At 41.9% G+C, this 19,468-nt stretch overlaps 1 protein-coding gene across 2 annotated transcripts in view; it reads right to left on the reverse strand.

Annotated features, from left to right (window-relative positions):
* The window catches only part of sorbs2b (sorbin and SH3 domain containing 2b), a 485,383-nt gene extending 466,589 nt beyond the window's left edge, over positions 1–18,794 (reverse strand). For both annotated transcript variants that reach the window (XM_072595463.1, XM_072595454.1), the window contains exon 1: positions 18,594–18,794. The gene's annotated coding sequence lies outside the window, so the exon portion shown is untranslated. The remainder of the gene's footprint in view (positions 1–18,593) is intronic.
* Between the last annotated feature and the right edge of the window lie 674 nt (positions 18,795–19,468).

A 19,468-nucleotide genomic window follows, 5' to 3' on the forward strand; every position in this document is an offset into this window, starting at 1 on the left:
GCTGAGTTGGAGGATTAGATCTGGGAATGAGGTGGGGGAAGGGGAGATTTGGAAACTAGTCAAGTTGATGTGTTGTTGAAGGGTCCCAAGATAGAAGATGAGGTGTTCTTTCTCCAGCTGGTGGGTGACTTTGATTTGGCGGTGGAGGAGGCCCAGAACTTGCATGTTGTTAGGGGAGTGGGAAGGGAAGTTGAAGTGGTTGGCCACAGAGCGGTGGAGTTGTTTAGTGTGTGTGTCCCAGAGATGTTCCCTAAAACACTCTGCAAATTGGCGTCCTGTCTCCCCAATTTAGAGGAGACCACATCAGGAGCAAAAGATGCAGTGGGTGAGGTGGGTGGATATGCAGGGTATGGAAGGATCTTTTGGGTCCTTAGACAGAGGTGAAGAGGGAGGTATGGGCACAGGTTTTACACCTCGTGTGGCAGCAAGGGAAGGTGCTGCATGTGGAGGATAGGTTGGCAGGGGGCGTGAACCTAACAAGGGAGTCATGGAGGGACATTCTATTAACTTTCTTGATTACCTGCTACCCCGGGGCCCATCCCAATGAACTTCCTTTGACCTGCTTCCAATGCAAGTATGTGTTGAATTAAGTAAGGAGATCAAAGCACGACAGTACTTGAGGTGAACGATCACCATTCTCTTATACAACTGAAGGGAGACTTCCTTACTTTATACTCCAATCCACTTGCAAATCAAGACCAACATTCCACTGTATCTGTCCCTTCCATTTCCAGCTAACTAGATGGCACATAATATATTTGACTAAGCCCCATTGTTCACAGTGAGACTAGCCCCTGATTACCTGCAGCTTGGACTGCCTGACTCTCTGCTGCTACATATTGTTGATGCACCAGTCTCAAGGCTATCATCTGTTAGTTTCCATCTTCTTGCACTACAGCCTTGAAAAATCACTGGGTGAAAAAGACCCAGCTGTTTGTCTGATGTGAGTTTCAATAAAAGGCTGACAAAGATGAGGTCAACCCAGTGTATAGGACTTTCCTTCCTGATTGAGGACTGTTAGCCAATGAGGAGGCCTTTACTTTACTCCAGCCTCACCCTGGTCTCTACCTACTCGAGCATTGTCTACTCCCTCCTTGACCTGTACTCCAGACACCCCTTCCTGTTGTTAGCTTCCAACATTAATCCTTGAACTGCAAGTCATTACCTTGAACCTTCCTCCATCAACATTGACCTTCCCTCCATCATCCACAATCCTTACTCCATCACCATTGCTCTGGCTTCAGTAACTCGGCATACCAACTATCACTCTCAATCAGTTTTGTCATTCTCGAGTTGCCTTCCTCCCCAGTCAGGATCGGTCCTCAGCACCCCTTAGGCTTTGCCCATTAACTACCTCAATTATCTGAACGAGACAGGAGATGTGTGTATTTTGTTCCGTTAACTGATTGTTCGGATAACTGATCTGATCGTAAACAAAGGAAGTCATACTGGGATCTTGGTCAGATAATCCGAAATTTGAATAATTGATATTCGGATAACTGAGGTTGTTCTGTACTAGCAACTTGTCATTTGTCAACCTCAAGGCTCCTCTGTTATTCTTAACTTGCTCTGTTACTCAAAACCCTCCCACCCTCACCTTGACCTGCCTTCCATGATTGACTAGGCAAAAGTGAGGACTGCAGATGCTGGAGATTAGGGTTGAGAGTGTGGTGCTGGAAAAGCACAGCAGGTCAGGCAGCATCCGAGGAGCAGGAGAGTCAACGTTTCGGGCAAAAGCCCTTCATTAGGAACCTTACCTGTGCTGTCCAGCTTCCTTCCTCTGACTCCCAAAGGCTTTATAGTATCACAACCCGGCATTCTCCCTCGGTCAGCCATACCTCAACCAACTCTACCTCAATCTAAAACCCAGCCTCCCCTCCCCAGATCAAACAAAGTTCTCTCAACAGGTCAAGCAGCCCTGATTCATTCCAAGTTCCCTCTTACAGATTGCATTTGACCAGCATCCTTCTGGTTTGCTGCAAAATTAATCACAAATTCTGAATTTAACCTGGTTGAACAAGTGTTCCAATGAGCCTATTAAAAATGGATTCCTATTAGATTTAATCTGACTTGAATCCACCACCAACTTCATTTCAAACTTTCATCCTGTTTCCAGGAAGCTGGAGAAAATGCTATCTATCCCCCGAACTAAATTGTCCCAAACCACAACTACAATCCTTTTCACTCCCTGCACTTGGTGTCATGATTTGTTCATCATTTGCCCTGTTTTCTCTGCTGTTGTCCGAGAATATCAGACCAGTTTGACAACCAGTGTTTAGTAACCGCCATTAGCACTTCTGCCTCCTCATATCTGCCTGTCTTACAGTCACAGTTTCGATGAAGTTTACAGTCACACCCCTGACCAGAGACAAAACCTGAAAATCCCAGCCTAAGGGATGTGACAAAGTTTTCAGATAACCCTCCCCCTGTTGCATCACATTATCCAGAGTTCAAACTCCCAGCTCATTAGGTCTCGGTCATTTCCTCAAGCTGCAAACATTCCCTGCAGATGTGGTTTTATGCAGTAAGGCCAAGAACCAGAGGACAATCCGAAGGTCTGTGCAAGAACTAGAGATGCAGCAAGGGTTCTCTTTAAAACTATCCCACTCCCACTTCACAGAGAACTACAGCGATGCAGAGTGCACTGCCTGAAAGTGTAGTGGAAGCAGATTAAATAGTACATTTCAAAAGAAAGCTGGATGAACATTTGAAGGTGGTTAATTACAAGGTTTTGGGAGAAAAAAAAAAGGAAGAGTGGAATCAAGTGGATAACTCAACCAAAGACACAGCACAAGCATGATGCACTGTGCACTATTGTACAAATGATTGTAATGGGAACTCAATATTACACATTAATTGCTGAGATTAGCATCAAGGTTCACGCTTGGTTTTCATAATCTCTATGCTTTGATATAATACCTAGAATTCTATATGGTATTTATCCAGCCTTGCAGCCAACAGATGCTGACTGCAACATCCGATAAGCATGTTCCCCCTCCACCTCTTTAAATGGAGCACCAAGCCCACTTCTCTCCAGAATACACTTCCTGGTGTAACTTTACCAAAATGCATCACATAACTCTGATACTAAATTCAGTCTTCTGATTTAGCTCAGTTCATATTAAGTTGACAACTTCCTTTAGCTTTGGGACATTGACTATGCATTGTATTTGGCGGAAAGTGAGGACTGCAAATGCTGGAGATCAGAGTCAAAAAGTGGAAAAGCACAGCCAGCCAGGCAGCATGCGAGGAGCAGGAGAGTCAACGTTTTGAGCATTAGCTTTTCCTGATGAACCACACGTTTTGACACTACATCATCTTTGACTGGCAGCACACTTTCAAACATTCACTCCCTCCACCACTGATACTCAATGTGTGCCATCTAAAAGATACAACACAAAAGTTCACGAAGGTGCCTTCTATAGTACCTTCCAAACCCATGACAATTACCATCTAGAAAGACAATGGCAGCAGGTAAAAAAAAAAATATAATCTGCAAGTTTCCCTCTAAGCCACACACCATTCTGACTTGGAAATTTAGTTCCTCGTCAGTGTTCCTGGGCCAAAGTCCTGGAATTCCCTTCCTAATGATATTATGGGTCTATCAACACTAAATGGACAGCAGCATTTCAAGATAACAGTTCACCATTATCACGAATGTCAAGGGTAACAAGGTATTGTTAATAAGTGCTGGATTGGTCAACAAATTCCACATTCCAAGAATTAATTTTAAAAATCGATATCTTCAGATTTCAGGCATTATTGCCTTTAGCTTCTATTTGAATCATTGATATACAGTGACAAGTTGTTACTCCAGATCAAAATCCTGTGAGACACCATTACCCCACTTCCAAATACACAGAAACAAATGATCCTTCATTCTTGCTTTCTGCTTTCCTTTTCATAAAAGCTTTTAAGTCAGCCTGACATCCCGTTCCAATTCCAAAATCGTTAATCTGCTCTAGTAACCTCCCAGGTGTCACTTCTGCAAAAGATCTTTGAAAAGTCAGTGTACGCCACATTCACAACATTAACTTCATCAAAAAATAAAGTACTGTAGATCTGAAATCAAAACAGAACGTGCTGCAGAAACTCACATTTGGCAGCATCTTTAGTGAAAGAAATTGAGTTAAAGCAGAGTCTAGTATGATTCTCACTCCAAACACAGTTAAGAGTCTGACATATAATTACTCCAAGATAATCTGGGTCTTTGTTTTAAAAGTAAGAGCTGTATTCAGCATTCTCGACTCTTCTGGGATATATGCAGCCTCAATCAAATGCTTCTGAAATAACTCCACAAAAGGTCAGTGTCGCATCATCAAGTCACCCTTTATTCACCCATGGAGAGTCCTCGACTCAGATCCAGCTTCCTTACAGCCAGCTCTCAGAGTAAACAGAACCTCTGACATTCCTGTTTTTTTGTTTTACACTCCAGTTCTTTTTTTATTACCCCCACACTACCGCCTAGCTGCAGTAGTGCTTATTATTTTTTTTTCCCCAGCACATTCCTGTTTTTTTTTGTGGCCAGTGACACACATTCCTGTTTTTAATCTGTCAGCCAGGCCTTTCTGATTAGATCAGATTAACAGCCACAATAGGGAACTCATACTCTATGAGATCCACCTGGCTGACTTCATAACAATCACTACAGCCTCAAAATATTGGGCTCTTAAGTTTCCCCCTTCATCTCCGATGGATTATTGGATAAATTTTATCTGGTCACACTTTGACTTCTTGCTTAATTAACTGATATCAAACTTATCTTGTTCTGTCATAAAGTCATTTCTCATACCCTCTACATATTCAATAATCCACCACTTGTCCAATCTCTCTCTCTTTATCAGCTACCAATGCAAACCATTTTAAAAATGGCAGACCTTTTTAATGTCTATCTGCAAATTCTCATTTCAGTTGGCACTTTGTTTTTTCTTTTCACAATTCATTCTTTGTGATTACACTTGTAAAATAACTCAATGTTCCTTTTGATGGTTCAGAACGATTTTCCTCATGCTCTCAACTCAGCTTGTGTCATCACCTCGTCCAAGATGTTCACCACATTTAGACTTTCAATCTGATCGAACAACTTGACCTTACTTTTTCCTAACCATGTAAAGAAATTGCATAGTGCTTGTTATACCATCAACATGGCATCAATTCTTAATTCAGAGGATTGAAGACAAATAAAAGTTGAGAAATTTAGTACACAAGTGAGCTGCTAAATAATGAACTTGCAATCACATGCAAATACATTGCTGCTTAGTTGGTGATAATAGCTCTACTATCTTACACAGTTTTGTATGTGAGCATGAGACAAATTCAATCTGAAGCAAGCCTGGGAATTACAAATCAAACAGACTTTGTTGCTGCAATTCTACAGTTTATTATGTCCATCGTTTACAACTTTAAAGTGAGGGGAGATAGGTATAAAACTGATGTCAGAGGTAGTTTCTTTACTCAGAGTAGTAAGGGTATGGAATGCTTTGCCTGTATCGGTAGTAGATTCGCCAAGTTTAAGTGCATTTAAGTCGTCATTGGACAGGCAAATGGACGTACATGGATTAGTGTAGGTGGGATGGGTTTCAGATTAGTATGACAGGTCGGCGCAACATCGAGGGCCGAAGGACCTATACTGTGCTGTAATGTTCTAGTAATACTTAGACTCTTCTGAGAATCCTTTCTATAACCTCTTGCAGAATTGATTAGACTAAAATAAACGCTTCAAGTTGGGCAGGTTTGCCTGCTTCAAGAGTTGGATATTGTCATTGCTTTATCAATTGTAGCAATCTTCATTTATGTGATTGAGCTGTTCAGTAAATCTGACATTCAATAATACCGTAAGCATAACATGACTAACCTGAAAACTTTCATTGGGTGGAAAATGATTTAAGACATCCAACGTTCATGAGAAATGTTATATAAGTGCAAGTCTTTCCTTCTTTCTGTTCTTCCTCTTTTCTATTATTATCTGTTTCATGCATTTAAAAACAATAAACATCAGTAATTTTTCTCACAGCCTCTGTAGGATGGCATGTTGGCTCAGTAGTTAGCACTGTTGCCTGACAATGCCAGGAACCTGGAATCAAGCCCAACGTTGGGTGACTACAGAGTTTGCACGTTCTCCCTGTGTCTGTGTGGGCTTCCTCTGGGCACTCCAGTTTCTTCCCACAGTCCAAAGACGTGCAGATTAGGTGGATTGACCATATTAAATTGCCCATAGTGTCCGAGGATGTGCAGGTCAGGTGGATAACCATGGGAAATGCAGAGATGGGGGTGGGCCTGGGTGAGATGCTCTTTGGAAGGTCAGTGTGGACTCAATGGGCCAAATTGCCAGCTTCCAGTCTGTAGGGATTCTATCTCTGTTCTGTTCTATACATTTATGTTCAAGTTTCCCAAAACCAAACAACACTCTATGATTCGGATACCATTCTAGGAGGCAAACAAATAAGACCTGCTTTAATGCTGATGATGCCTTCACCATGTTATCCAAGAGATGTGTAAAATAAGCTGGAATGATTTGTCTTTCGTATTTCCTTTATAACCAATTCAATTTGATTTGATTTAGTTATTGTCACATGTATTTTATTACAAAATACAGTGAAAGGTGTTGTATAGTATTGCCACTCTCTGGTAACATCCTAAAACACAGGAAAATAAACCAAAACATGGAATATAAATTTGTTGCTGATTTCCGCTGATGGCTAGTTGGGCTCAGGAATTTATTATTTCATGTACTGCCATTTTTTAGATTACTTACAGTGTGGAAACAGGCCCTTCGGCCCAACAAGTCCACACTGACCCTCCGAAAAGCAACCCACCCAGACTCATTCCCCTACACTTAACACTATGGGCAATTTAGCATGGCCAATTCACCTGACCTGCACATCTTTTGGACTGTGGGAGGAAACCGGAGCACCTGGAGGAAACCCACGCAGACACAGGGAGAATGTGCAAACTCCACACAGACAGTTGCCCGAGGGGGTGATCAAACCTGGGTCTCTGGCGCTGTGAGACAACAGTGCTAACCACTGTGCCACCGTGCCGCCCATGTCTCACAGCGTGCCTCACAGCGCCAGGGACCCAGGTTCGATCCCCCCCTCGGGCGACTGTCTGTGTGGAGTTTGCACATTCTCCCAGTGTCTGCGTGGGTTTCCTCCGGGTACTTTGGTTTCCTCCCACAGTCCAAAGATGCGCAGGTTAGGTGAATTGGCCATGCTAAATTGCCCGTAGGGTTAGGTGTAGGGGAATGGGTCTGGGTGGGTTGCTCTTCGGAGGGTCGGTGTGGATTTGTTGGGCCAAAGGGCCTGTTTCCACACTGTAAGTAATCTAATCTAATACAACCACTTTGTAACAGTGTTTTTTTTTAAAACATAAAAACAGTACAACATGACTTTGAGCTATAAATAGGTGTCGCTAACTATTCCCTCCAGATATTTTACACGATAGTCCATCCTTCTCTTTCAGTTGCTGACTGACCTGCGTCTCTTCTGAATTTAGTTTTACAGCAATTTGCTTTTAACATTGAGGATATTTGCTTTTATCATTGAAGGAAAGAAGGGAGAAGTAAATGGTGGCAGTACAGAATTAACTTATTCTTTTATTTGTAAAATCAATGTTTGGAGATATTATTACATCTCTGGAGCAGGTGGGATGTAAATGCAGGTCCCCCATATCGGGATACTGTCACAAAACCCTCACTTCTGCTTTCTTAAATAAAGGTCCAGAAGTACTCTTCCATAGAAATGAATGTTTTCTTTACCCTCATCACTAAATCGCCAGTGTTTCAATTCATAGAATCCCTACAGTGTTGAAGCAGGCTAGTTAGCTCATCATGTCCACACTGACCCTCCGAAGAGCATCCCGCCCAGACACACATGCAATCCTATCGCTGTTACGCTGCATTTCACACGGCTAGCCAGCACATCCCTGAACACTATGGGTAATTTAGCATGGTCAATCCACCTAACTTGCACATCTTTGTATTGTGGGAGGGAAACAGAGCAAATGGAGGAAAACCATGCAGACATGAGGAGAATGTGCTAACTCCATGCAGATAGTGTGGTTTCTGGGTCCCTGGCACCGTGAGGCAGCAGTGCTAACCACTGAGCCACTGTGTCACAAAAATTCATCAATTTAATGATTGGCAAGGACAATGCAGACAAGTTAAGGGAGAGGTAGGGCTAGATCAAAATGATGTTGAGAGGGAGAGAATACCCTTGTGGTGCCCATCTTTCAGTAAAAACATTGAAAGTTTCGGTGTCTCACTTGTACACATTCTTTTTCTGTCCAGAAGTGCTCACACACATGAATGAATAGTTTTATGTTGCCCATTACCAAATCACCTGTGGTAAGTCTTTTACATCTATTAACCACCTGCACCAGTAAATCATTCGTGTTTTCCATATGATTAAGGCACATACAAAATCCGTTAAGGGCAGATGTCAAAAGGTGAAGGTAAGAGGGAGGCGGCTAAATTAAAATAAGAGTTGGAAACAGGGATAAAGTTCTCTATCTCCTGCAGTGCCACCTCTCTCTAAAGACATCAAGAGTATTGGTAGGCACCACATGGAGTCATAGAGTCATAGAGATGTACAGCACGGAAACAAACCCTTTGGTCCAACTCAATCAGACATGCCAACCTAATCTAGTGCCATTTGCCAGCACTTAGCCCATATCCTTCTAAACCCTTCCAATCATATCTCCATCCAGATGTCTTTTAAATGTTGTAATTGTACTAGCCTTCAGCACTTCCTCTGGCAGCTCATTCCATACACACACCACCTTCTGTGTGATAAAGTTGCCCCTTAGGTCCCTTTTATATCTTTGTCCTCTTACCCTAAACCTATCCTCTAGTTCTGAACACACCCACACCAGGGGAAAAAAACCTTTCTCTAATTATCCTATCCATGCCCCTCATGATTTTATAAACCTCTATAAAGTCATTCCTCAGCTTCCAACACTTCAGGAAAAACAGCCCCAGTCTATTCAGCCTTTCCCTATAGCTCAAATCATCCAACCCTGGCAACATCCTTGTAAATCTTTTCTGAACCCTTTCAAGTTTCACAGCTCCCACTCCAAGGACGCCTGGGCATGTACACAGCCATGGAAGAGGCACCTTGAACTTCAGATTAGATTAGATTCCCTACAGTGTGGAAGCAGGCCCTTCAGCCCAACAAGTCCACACCCTCCAGAGTAACCCACTCAGACCCAGTTCCCTCTGACTAATGCGTGTAACACTATGGGCAATTTAGCATGGCCAATTCTCCTGACCTGCACATATTTGAAGGGAGGAAACAGGAATACCTGGAGGAAACCCATGCAGACACGGGGAGAATGTGCAAACTCCACACAGACAGTCGCCCAAGGCTGGAATTGAACCTGGGACCCTGGTGCTGTGAGGCAGCAGTGCTAACCACTGAGCCATCATGCCGTCCCTTATTTAAAGATATTCTAATCAACCTGTTCAGAGATCTTGCTGGCTCTGAGGTAGGGACACTACCACTGCACCATATAAGCTCCATTTGTACTTCTTTTTAAACTTCCACACATATCTATCATTCAGTGTGGCTGAGCTACAGTCATTTATTTGTCCTATTACCAAAAGAGAATGGAATTTACATAATATAAGAAATCATCGCAGGGTGCTTGGACTAATGAGATGCCAGGTTTTACCATTAGGTTTCTTTTTGTGCCTCAGTCAGTTGATGTTGTGAAGCCACATAAATGTCTCCCTTTCATCACTATTGAAATGGACTTTCATAGACATATAATTTGTGGCTTCTAATGCTTAATTAGGACAATTATTTTCACTATGACTTTAAAGTGAACAGAAATCATAATGTTCTGAATCGTATATTTTTTGTTTGTCTCAAAAGCTTTAAATTTAAATAAAGATTACTGATTGATTTAAGTTTGGAGCCTCGACTTCATGAGTATTTTAGTTGAAAAGCTGAAAAGTGAAGATTTATAAACAAACCATCATAATCCCAGCAGGAGGGCAATGGTTGCAAATTAGACCAGAACCAGATATGGTCCCAGCCTTAGCAACACTAAGTGTAACATCCTTTGTTTTTCAAGCCTGTCTCTCCACATCATGTCATGGATGCACTGTTAATAACTGGGACCCCAGTTTGAAGTCTCAGCTTGGCAGGGGAGTAGCAGTACGACCCTGTTACTGCCGAAACAAATCCAACTTATTTTACCTCTTGGATTTATTTAAATACCCACCATTCCTACACAGAGTCCTGGACTTAAATGTGTAAAGCTATTCAAATGCAGCCTTTTATAAAGGGGGTTAATTTTGCTAAAGGAACCCGGAGTCATCAAGAGAGATATTAGGACAGGATGACCAAAGGATTGGACATAATGGTAGATTTTAAGAAGTGTGTGTGTGTGTGTGTGTGTGTGTGTGTGTGTGTGTGTGTGTGTGTGTGTGTGTGTGTGTGTGTTCTCAGATGAACAGCTCACGGTTACATACGGTTCAGGCTCGGATAGTGTGTTGGATTTGGTGGTGAGGGAACCCTATTTCTGGCAGGGCCTGAAAACAATAGCTTGAGTCTTTCCACTAGTTAAGCAGAACAAATGTCTGCACATCCAGATGCCAGATGACAAATCAGATGCAATGGAGTTGTTGAGAGAGGTGGTGGCGATGAAACCTGCTGGATGTCGATCTGGATAACATTCCCTATGATTAAACATCTTTTTCAGAAGATCGTAACAGCAGCCTTCAGAAATATATCCAAATCAGTATAAATTCTCAAGTAACTGATCCAAGCTGAAATCATAAAAGATAACCGAAACAAAAGCTGAATACTGTGCATACTGAAGATCTGATGTTAAAATCAAAGTGCTAAAGTAACACAGCACATTTAGCCACATCTGCAGAGAGTCAAAACAGACTGTCTCTAAGCCAGTGGTAGCCTGGTCTTGCCAAAGTGTTAATGTTGTAAATAAACTCCAAGATATCTGACTCAACAGAACCAAGTGTTGGATGGATTCAAGATGATGGCAGTGGCAGAATAGGAAGTGTTCCATTCTGTGCTCGTACGCTCCCGCTCCTGGCCAGCTGCATTCTTGTTTGTTCCTTGTTCTAATTCCATTTTGTTCCTTTATTTTACTATTGCATCAAACTTTCCCTTTTCTCCTTTTCAGAGGAAGGTGGTTGTGACGGAGAGCAGCAGCAGCGGCAGTGTGGTCGATCCGGATATCTGTTTCCTGTGGGTCATGGTGACTGTGGCTTTATCGCAGGCTCCTTGGTCGGTGGGTCTGGTCCATTCCTCCTGCTGGTGGTTCGGCGGTTTCAGCGACGGTGACATGATGGTTCCGGTTTGCTCCTCGTGGCTATCGAGGCAATTTGGTGGCTTCAGCTGGCAACCGAAATGGCAATGGCCAGAGTGACAGCTTCAGCAGTGGTGACTTGGTGGGTACAGCCTGTCCCTCCTTGTTTTGGCAGCCATGCAGTGTCAGCTTCAAAGGTGGCAGCATGGTATGTCCAGTCCAGAAATCCTAACTTAGGTGGCTTTGGTGGCAACGTCCTGGAGTCATTTCATAAACCCAGGAGCCATAGCAGGAACAAAAGACCAACTTTGCCCTAACTTTGTCTCAATTATTGCTTTTTATAATTTCTATAATTAAAATGACTCCAAATTGTGGTGACTTGTACACATGTCACTACATTTTCATAAATAAGAGTGATAATAAATTGCTATTCTATTTTGTGTTAAGTGGGGTAACAAATACAGAAAAACTATTAAATGTATCACAGTGGCAACAAGTAGGATAATCACAAAAACTCGTCAGCAATGGCAGGTGGAGGCTAGAGGCCCAGGAAGTTGAGAGCAACACAGCACAATTTGTTCAAATTCCTTTTGTTCAAATCATTGACCTTTAATCTGAGATCAGAGCTAATGTTAAAGCTCCAGCCCAAAGGGAATAAGCCTGTTCTGAAACATACTGAACACTCTCCCACTTAGAACATAGAACAATACAGGGCAGAACAGGCCATGTCGATGTTGCGCCAACCTGTGAACTACTCTAAGCTCATCCCCCTACACTATCCCAAAATCATCCATGTGCTTATCTAAGGATTGATTAAATCTCCCTAATGTGGCTGAGTTGACTACATTGGCAGGCAGGACATTCCACGCCCTTACCACTCTCTGCATAAAGAACCTGCCTCTGACATCTGTCTTAAATCTATCACCCCTCAATTTGTAGTTATGCCCTCTCGTACAAGCTGATGTCATCATCCTAGGATAAAGACTTTCACTGTCTACACTATCTAATCCTCTGATCATCTTGTATATCTCTATCAAATCCCCTCTTAGCCTTCTTCTTTCCAATGAGAACAGACTCAAGTCTCTCAGCCTTTCTTCATAAGAGCTTCCCTCCAGACCAGGCAACATCCTGGTAAATCCCCTCTTCATCTTTTCCAATGCTTCCATATTCTTCCTGTAATGGGGTAACCAGAACTGTACACAATAATCCAAGTGTGGCTACAGTAGCATTTATATAGTTACAGCATGACATTATGGCTCTGGATCTCAATCCCTCTACCAATAAAACCTAACACACTGTATTGCCTTCTTAAAAGCACTATCAACCTGGGTGGCAATTTTCAGGGATCTATGCTCATGGACTCCAAGATCTCTCTGCCCAACCACACTACCAAGAATCTTTCCATTGACCCAGAATTCTGCCTTTCTACTATTCTTCCAAAAGTGCATCACCTCGCATTTAGCTGCATTGAACTCCATTTGCCACCTCTCAGCCCAATTCTGCAGTTTATCCAAGTCCCCCTGCAACCTGCAACATTCTTCCACACTGTCCACTTCTCCACCAACTTTAGTATCGTCTGCAAACTTACTAACCAATCCACCTATGCCTGCGTTTAAGTCATTTATAAAAATTATAAATAGCAGTGGTCCCAAAACAGATTCTTGTGGCACCCCACTAGTAACCAGACTCTAGGCTGAATATTTTCCATCAACCACCACTCGCTGCCTTCTTTCAGAAAGCCAGTTTCTAATCCAAACTGCTGAAGCACCCTCAATCCCATACCTCTGCATTTTCTCCAACAGCCTACCATGTGGAACCTTATCAAAGGCTTTACTGAAGTCCATGACTGCCCTACCCTCATCTACATGCTTGGTCACCTTCTCAAAAAACTCAGTGAGGTTTGTGAGACATGACCTGCCCTTGACGAAACCATGTTGACTATCTGCAATCAAATTGTTACTTGCTAGATGATTATAAATCCAGTCTCTTATAATCCTTTCCAAAACTTTTCCTACAACAGATGTAAGGCTCACTGATCTACAATTACTCTTTTTGAACAAGGGCTCAACATTTGCAATCCTCCAGTCCTCTGGTACCAAACCTGTAGACAATGACGACTCAAAGATCAAAGCCAAAGGCTCCGCCATCTCCTCTCTAGCTTCCCAGAAAATCCTCCGATAAATCCCATCCGGCTCAGGGGACTAGTCGAATCACACTCCTTCTAGAATTGATAATACCTCTTCCTTACTAACCTTGATCCTTTATAGTCTAATATCTCTTATCTCATTCTTCTCCTCTACAATATTCTCCTTTTCCTGAATGAAAACCGATGAGAAATACTCAACTAGCACCTCTACGATCTCCACACACAACTTCCCACTTCTGTCTTTGACTGGCCCTATTCCTAGCCTAATCATCCTTTTATTCCTCACATACCTATAGAAAGCTTTAGGGTTCTCCTTTATTCTACCTGCTAAAGACTGCTCATGTGCCCTCCTTGCTCTTCTTGACTGTCTCTTTAAATCCTTCCTAGCTAATCTGTAACTCTCCATTGCTTCATCTGATCCATCTCGTCTCATCGTCAGATTAGTTTCCTTCTTCTGCTGAACAAGAGATGCAATTTCTGTAGTAAACCACTGTTCCCTTTCTTTATCACTTCCTTCCTGCCTGACAGGAACATACCTATCAAGGTATCTGTTCCTTAAACAGAAAATGCAACATCTGTTCCTTAAACCAGCATTACATTTCAATTGTCCGCATCCCCTGCATTTTGATACCCCATTCTATGCATCCTAAGTCTTGCTTACTCGCATTATAATTGCCCTTGCTCCATCAATAACTCTTACCCTGTGGCATGTACCTATCCCTTTCCATCGCTAAACTAAACGTAACTGAATTATGGTCACTCTCTCCAAAGTGCTCACCTACAACTAAATCAAACACCTGACCTGGTTCATCACCAAGTAGCAAATCCAATGTGGTTTCCCCTCTTGTTGGCCCTTCAACATACTGTGGCAGAAAATCCTCTTGTACACCTTGGACAAAAACTGATCCATCCGACATACGAGAGTTATAGCATTTCCAGTCAATGTTGGGGAAGTTAAAGCCCACAAAATGACCACTTTGTTCCTTTCACACCTATCCAGAATCATTTTGCCAATCCTCTCCTCCACCTCCCTGGAACTTTATGGAGGCCTGTAAAGAACTCCCAGCAGTGTGACCTCTCCTCTCCTGTTTCTAACCTCAGCCCATACTACCTCAATTGACAATTCCTTGTCAAAAGTTCTTTCAGCCACTGTTATACTATCCTTGATTAACAAGGCCACACCTCCCCCTCTTTCACCCCCTTGCCCGTTCTTAATGAAAGATCTAAGCCCTGGAACCTGCAACATCCATTCCTGACCCTGCTCTATCCATGTCTCCAAAATGGCCACCACATCGAAGTCACAGGTACCTACCCATGCTGCAAGCTCACCGACCTTATTTCGGATACTCCTGGTGTTGAAGTAGACACACTTCAAACCAGCTTGCTGTCTGCCAGCACATTCCTGTGACCATGAAATCCTGTCCTTGCCCTCCCAGCTCTCATCCTCCTGTGCACTGGAATCACACCTCAGGTTCCCATCCCCTTGCTGAGCTAGTTTAAACCCACCCGAATAGTACCAGCATGTCTTCTTTCTTTAGTGAACATGCAGGGATCAGAGGGACATGGACTATGTGCAGGATTAGTTTTGAATGGCATTGAGATTAGCACAGATATGGTGGGCCTGTTGCTGTGCTCTACCATCCTATCTTTCTGTTTTCTTGTAAAAGGGAAGATTGGGGTCTATTGACCCAATCAGAAAAAAAAGGGCCTTTCAAATGATTTTGGAACAGCAGCTCCAGGTCATGCCTTGAAGAAAGTAAGTCTTAAAAACACTGAAAAATAAGGCTTTGCCTGTCAATTCCACCGCTTTCCTTTTGCAAAATTAGCACAAAAGTAAAAGCAAGTCTGGGAGTGTCATCACCCTTTTTCTGGTGTGAAAACCCAAAACCTGTGTTCAGTCCTGAAATCCTGAACGGGCAGCAACTTGCAATTCAATTTTTAAAAATCAGAAACCAACAAAAATGCACAACAGCACCACATTGTTACATGAGTGTTTATACTGATATTATGAACAGCAAAAGATGGAAAACAAATACACAATGATGAATTGATATTCCATTGACATCCTGTCAGAATGTCTGCTATATAAAGAAAGAATCATTTCATGGATCAGGAAATAACTGGTTAACCAAAACAACAAGATGCTTGAATGTTTAAGTATAAAATATCTTCCAGTATGTCTGATGATGGTCACAAAGATCCTGAAAATCATCTTTCAAGATATACCAATTGAGTTCACGTCATACTGAAGAGAAAATGTTTGAACATCTCATTTCCTGCACCTGTGCTGGATTGGTGTCAGACAACTTGTTGAGGTACACCGAACATACTGAATGTGCTGGTTGCTTTGGCAACAGCATTTGACACACACTTTATAGGAACAGGATTGCAGTGTCATGGAATGTAATATTAAACAAATTTAATTTAAGTCTTTCATCTTTTAGAATTAAAAAAATCACACAACACCAGCTTACAGTCCAACAGCTTTATTTGGAAGCACTAGCTTTCGAAGTGTTGCCCCTTCATCATTATGAATGTCCATTCATGAATGGGCACCGCACAACTATTACCAGCCAGGAGTGTTCCCTCCTAGTCAGGGAACACTTCAGTGGTTCAGGACATTCAGCCTCAGACCTTCGGGTGACCATCCTCCAAGGCGGAATTCGGGACAAGCAACAATGCAGAGTGGCTGATGGCAAAGTTCGTTACCCATGGGAATGGCCTCAACTGGGACCTTGGGTTCATGTGACACGACAGGTGACACCACCACACACACACACACACACACACACACAGAAACACACACTCTCACGCAGACCCTCTCTCATACACAAGCTCTCTCTCATATGCTCACACACACCCCACACTCACACCCACACACACAGCCCTCTCACAGACTTACAATCCATTAAACTCTTACGATTCTGCTCCACAACCACTTGATGGAGAAGCAGCGGTTTGAAAGCTAATGATTCCAAATAAACCTGTTGGACTATGACCTGGTGTTGTGTGATTATTAACTTTGAACATATTCAGTGACATGGCCTCTACAAATTTTGTGGTACAGAATTCAACAGGTTGGTGATCTTTTCATGAAGAACTCTTTCCTCAACTCCATTGTAAATGGTCTGTTTAGTTTTCTGAGTCTGTGTCCTTTGACTCTCCAACCAGGGAAAACATCACTGTTGTATCTTAACTGTTAAACGTTTAGGAGGAGGGCCCTTAAAGAAAATGTTGACTCCTGATTCTAACCCACCTGGTCATGGGGATTAAGATTCCACCTTTTGAGACTCTGAAGTCATGGCAGCTAATGTAAATGAAGGTTGAAAGTCATGGATGTATCAGTTGCTAATGATCTAGAACAAAATGTGTGAGAACCTGGTCAGCATACAACAAACAGTTAGAGCAGCCTGCAGCTGGGATAATAAAAAGGCGATGGGATTGAGAAGCAGAAGGTTTTCAGCAGACTTTTTGAACCATCATATATGCTGTCTGAGTCTCATTTCCTTTAATGAATGTAATAAGATTTTGTATTGGAAATTATCATCCTTGACAGAGATGTGACAAGTGGTATATTTTTGTCCTTCAAGACAGGGATGTGGTTAAGTTTTTTTTAGAAGAACCTAATTTCAACTCTCCTTCCTCCAAATGTGGCCACTTCCAGTTGTCTTCAAAGCAGGTGGGGTATGGGTGCCTAACCCATTCTCCAAAGGCTGGTCAGTCATTTAAATAAGCAAAACCAAAACAGTTGCATTAATCAAATCTTTTACACACTTTAAATCTTTTACTGCTGTTAAAATCGATCATAGTCATTAAAGGGTTCAGTGACTTGCCTGCCACTTATTAACACAAAGAATAACGTCACCACAGTTATCACAGAGCAACAAGAGGGAGTAACAAGAGAAGGGCATAGGTAACTACTATATAGCATGGTCTACTGTTTCAACAATTATCAAACAAATATTAGATAACATTGTATTTGTTTGAGACAATCCAATCAACTTAATTTTTCACATTTATTCATCAAAGGGATGTACACGTTTTAAGATCAAGCAAGTGGATAATCCTGTAGAGCATTTCCATCTAATTACTACTGAGAAGGATGTAAATTATTTTAAAAATAAGTGAGAGTTAATTGTAGCTTAAACAATGGCTCAAATGCCCCATATCCCATTAAAAGGTTCCCACTTGCTGGTGCTATCAAGCAATTCTAATGGTTACAGAATTTGCAGAGATCTGTCATAATTACACCGGATACAATTCACTTTCTTTTGTATGGATTTCAAGTTCATTTTGTCTATTTAGCAATTCATTGTTTTGTCAAAATACCAATTGGATTTTCACAAATGTTGAACAGCCACCAAAACGACAATAAAATTAACATAGCTAAGCATTGTATTATTTTAGCGACCAAAGAGCACTCATTGCTGCACAATCTCTCTTTTCTACTCCAATCACCACTATTTCTGTTAAATTAACACTTTTCAAGGTGACAACTCCTGAGTATTTCACATTGCTGCGGTTACTATGGAAACAGCTGGCAATAGTGTTAGAGCTACTGTCAGACTTTTCTAATCTCCTGCTGGTACATGTCACTTAAACAAATGTAGGGTTTTTTGATGCTAGCCCCAAACAGCAGCAGTGCGTAGAACACAAAGAACCCATTTAATTCAATTTGTTTACACTTCCATATTTTACGATTACCAGAGCATAGAAGAAGCAATAAATGTGCCAGTGGCTTGCTATTAATAAAATGGCTGCAAGTTAATTCAGTGTTGGCCAGCAGCACAATGAATGTACACAGCAAATGAAAGCACAGGAAAATTCTGCTCTGCAAATCACTCTGCAAACAGCCATTATTTCCAAATGACAATTTGCCGGAGGGATATTGAGCACAGCTAAAACCAGTCAATAACTGTTTCAGCTGATTGCAGTGTACCGCATTTCGTAAGTTATTGTTTTATGGTTAAACAGAAATGAAACTGCCCTGTTAAACATTAATATGTATCCTTAACAACATTGCTCTGATTCTGTTATGAATAATGTAATGTGCTTTAGTTAAACGGTACTAAACAAATCAATTAAAGCGATCTATAGAATGTGTAGTAACTTTAGTTTTGGTAAATAGACATTGTGAGGATTTTGGACATGTTAGAAATGTTGAATCACTTACCTTCAAAGTGAGGCTATTCTGTCACTAAACACTGCAGATAAGTAACTGGATGCTGTGTGGGGTAATGAATGAGTTACAGGACTCCTGCATGTTCACTGATTAAAATAAATCTGTCGCCTCTAAGCCATCTTTACCATAGAGCAGCACCGAGTCCTTCCCACAATATTTCCAGCTTCTTATAGCTATACAGTGTTCATGCGCATTCAGCCTTTCCAATGTGTGCCATTCTCCACATTGTAGCTGGGAAATATGTCAGACTGCAAAGTCTCCTGATTGGCTGGTCCTGTGGCTCAATGCCTGTTCATGGATTTTTCTATCCTTAACCTTCAGCTGGATGTGTTCATTTCTCAAGGGAAAGCTTGGAAATTGCTGCTTAACTAAGTACTTGCAGGCTTGATTCGCTTGAATGATTCATAGGCATAAGCTCACATTACTCTAATGAACAAGTCTTAAGGTGCATGCAGCCAAACATGGTTCAAAAGTCTTCCAGGCTGAAAGATAAAACAGTAGCAGGCTTTGTTTTAGGCCTTGAAGTGGAATGCTATTCAACATGATAAACTTAGTGCAGTGATTAACCAATCAAGTTTGCTCCTTAACAGCTCCAATTCTGTGGTAATCAGCATTAAAGCAAAGTATGTGGAATTGACAAAATGCAATAAAAACTTATTCATTTTGCTTGTTCTTACAGGTTTATATATTGCTAAATAATCAAGTTTTCACTCAATGTGAAATGCCACCTTTTTCACACAATAGTAGATCCCTGTAGATGCACCATTAGCTGAGTTACTGTCACCACCAGCTTCAGGCTCTTCTCAATTCAGCACACCGCCCCACTTAGCTTCAAACAGTCTTGAGCACTTAGCACTCACATGTGA

The sequence above is a fragment of the Chiloscyllium punctatum genome, chromosome 2 (genome assembly GCF_047496795.1).
Source record: "Chiloscyllium punctatum isolate Juve2018m chromosome 2, sChiPun1.3, whole genome shotgun sequence".
Classification (NCBI taxonomy): Eukaryota; Metazoa; Chordata; class Chondrichthyes; order Orectolobiformes; family Hemiscylliidae; genus Chiloscyllium; species Chiloscyllium punctatum.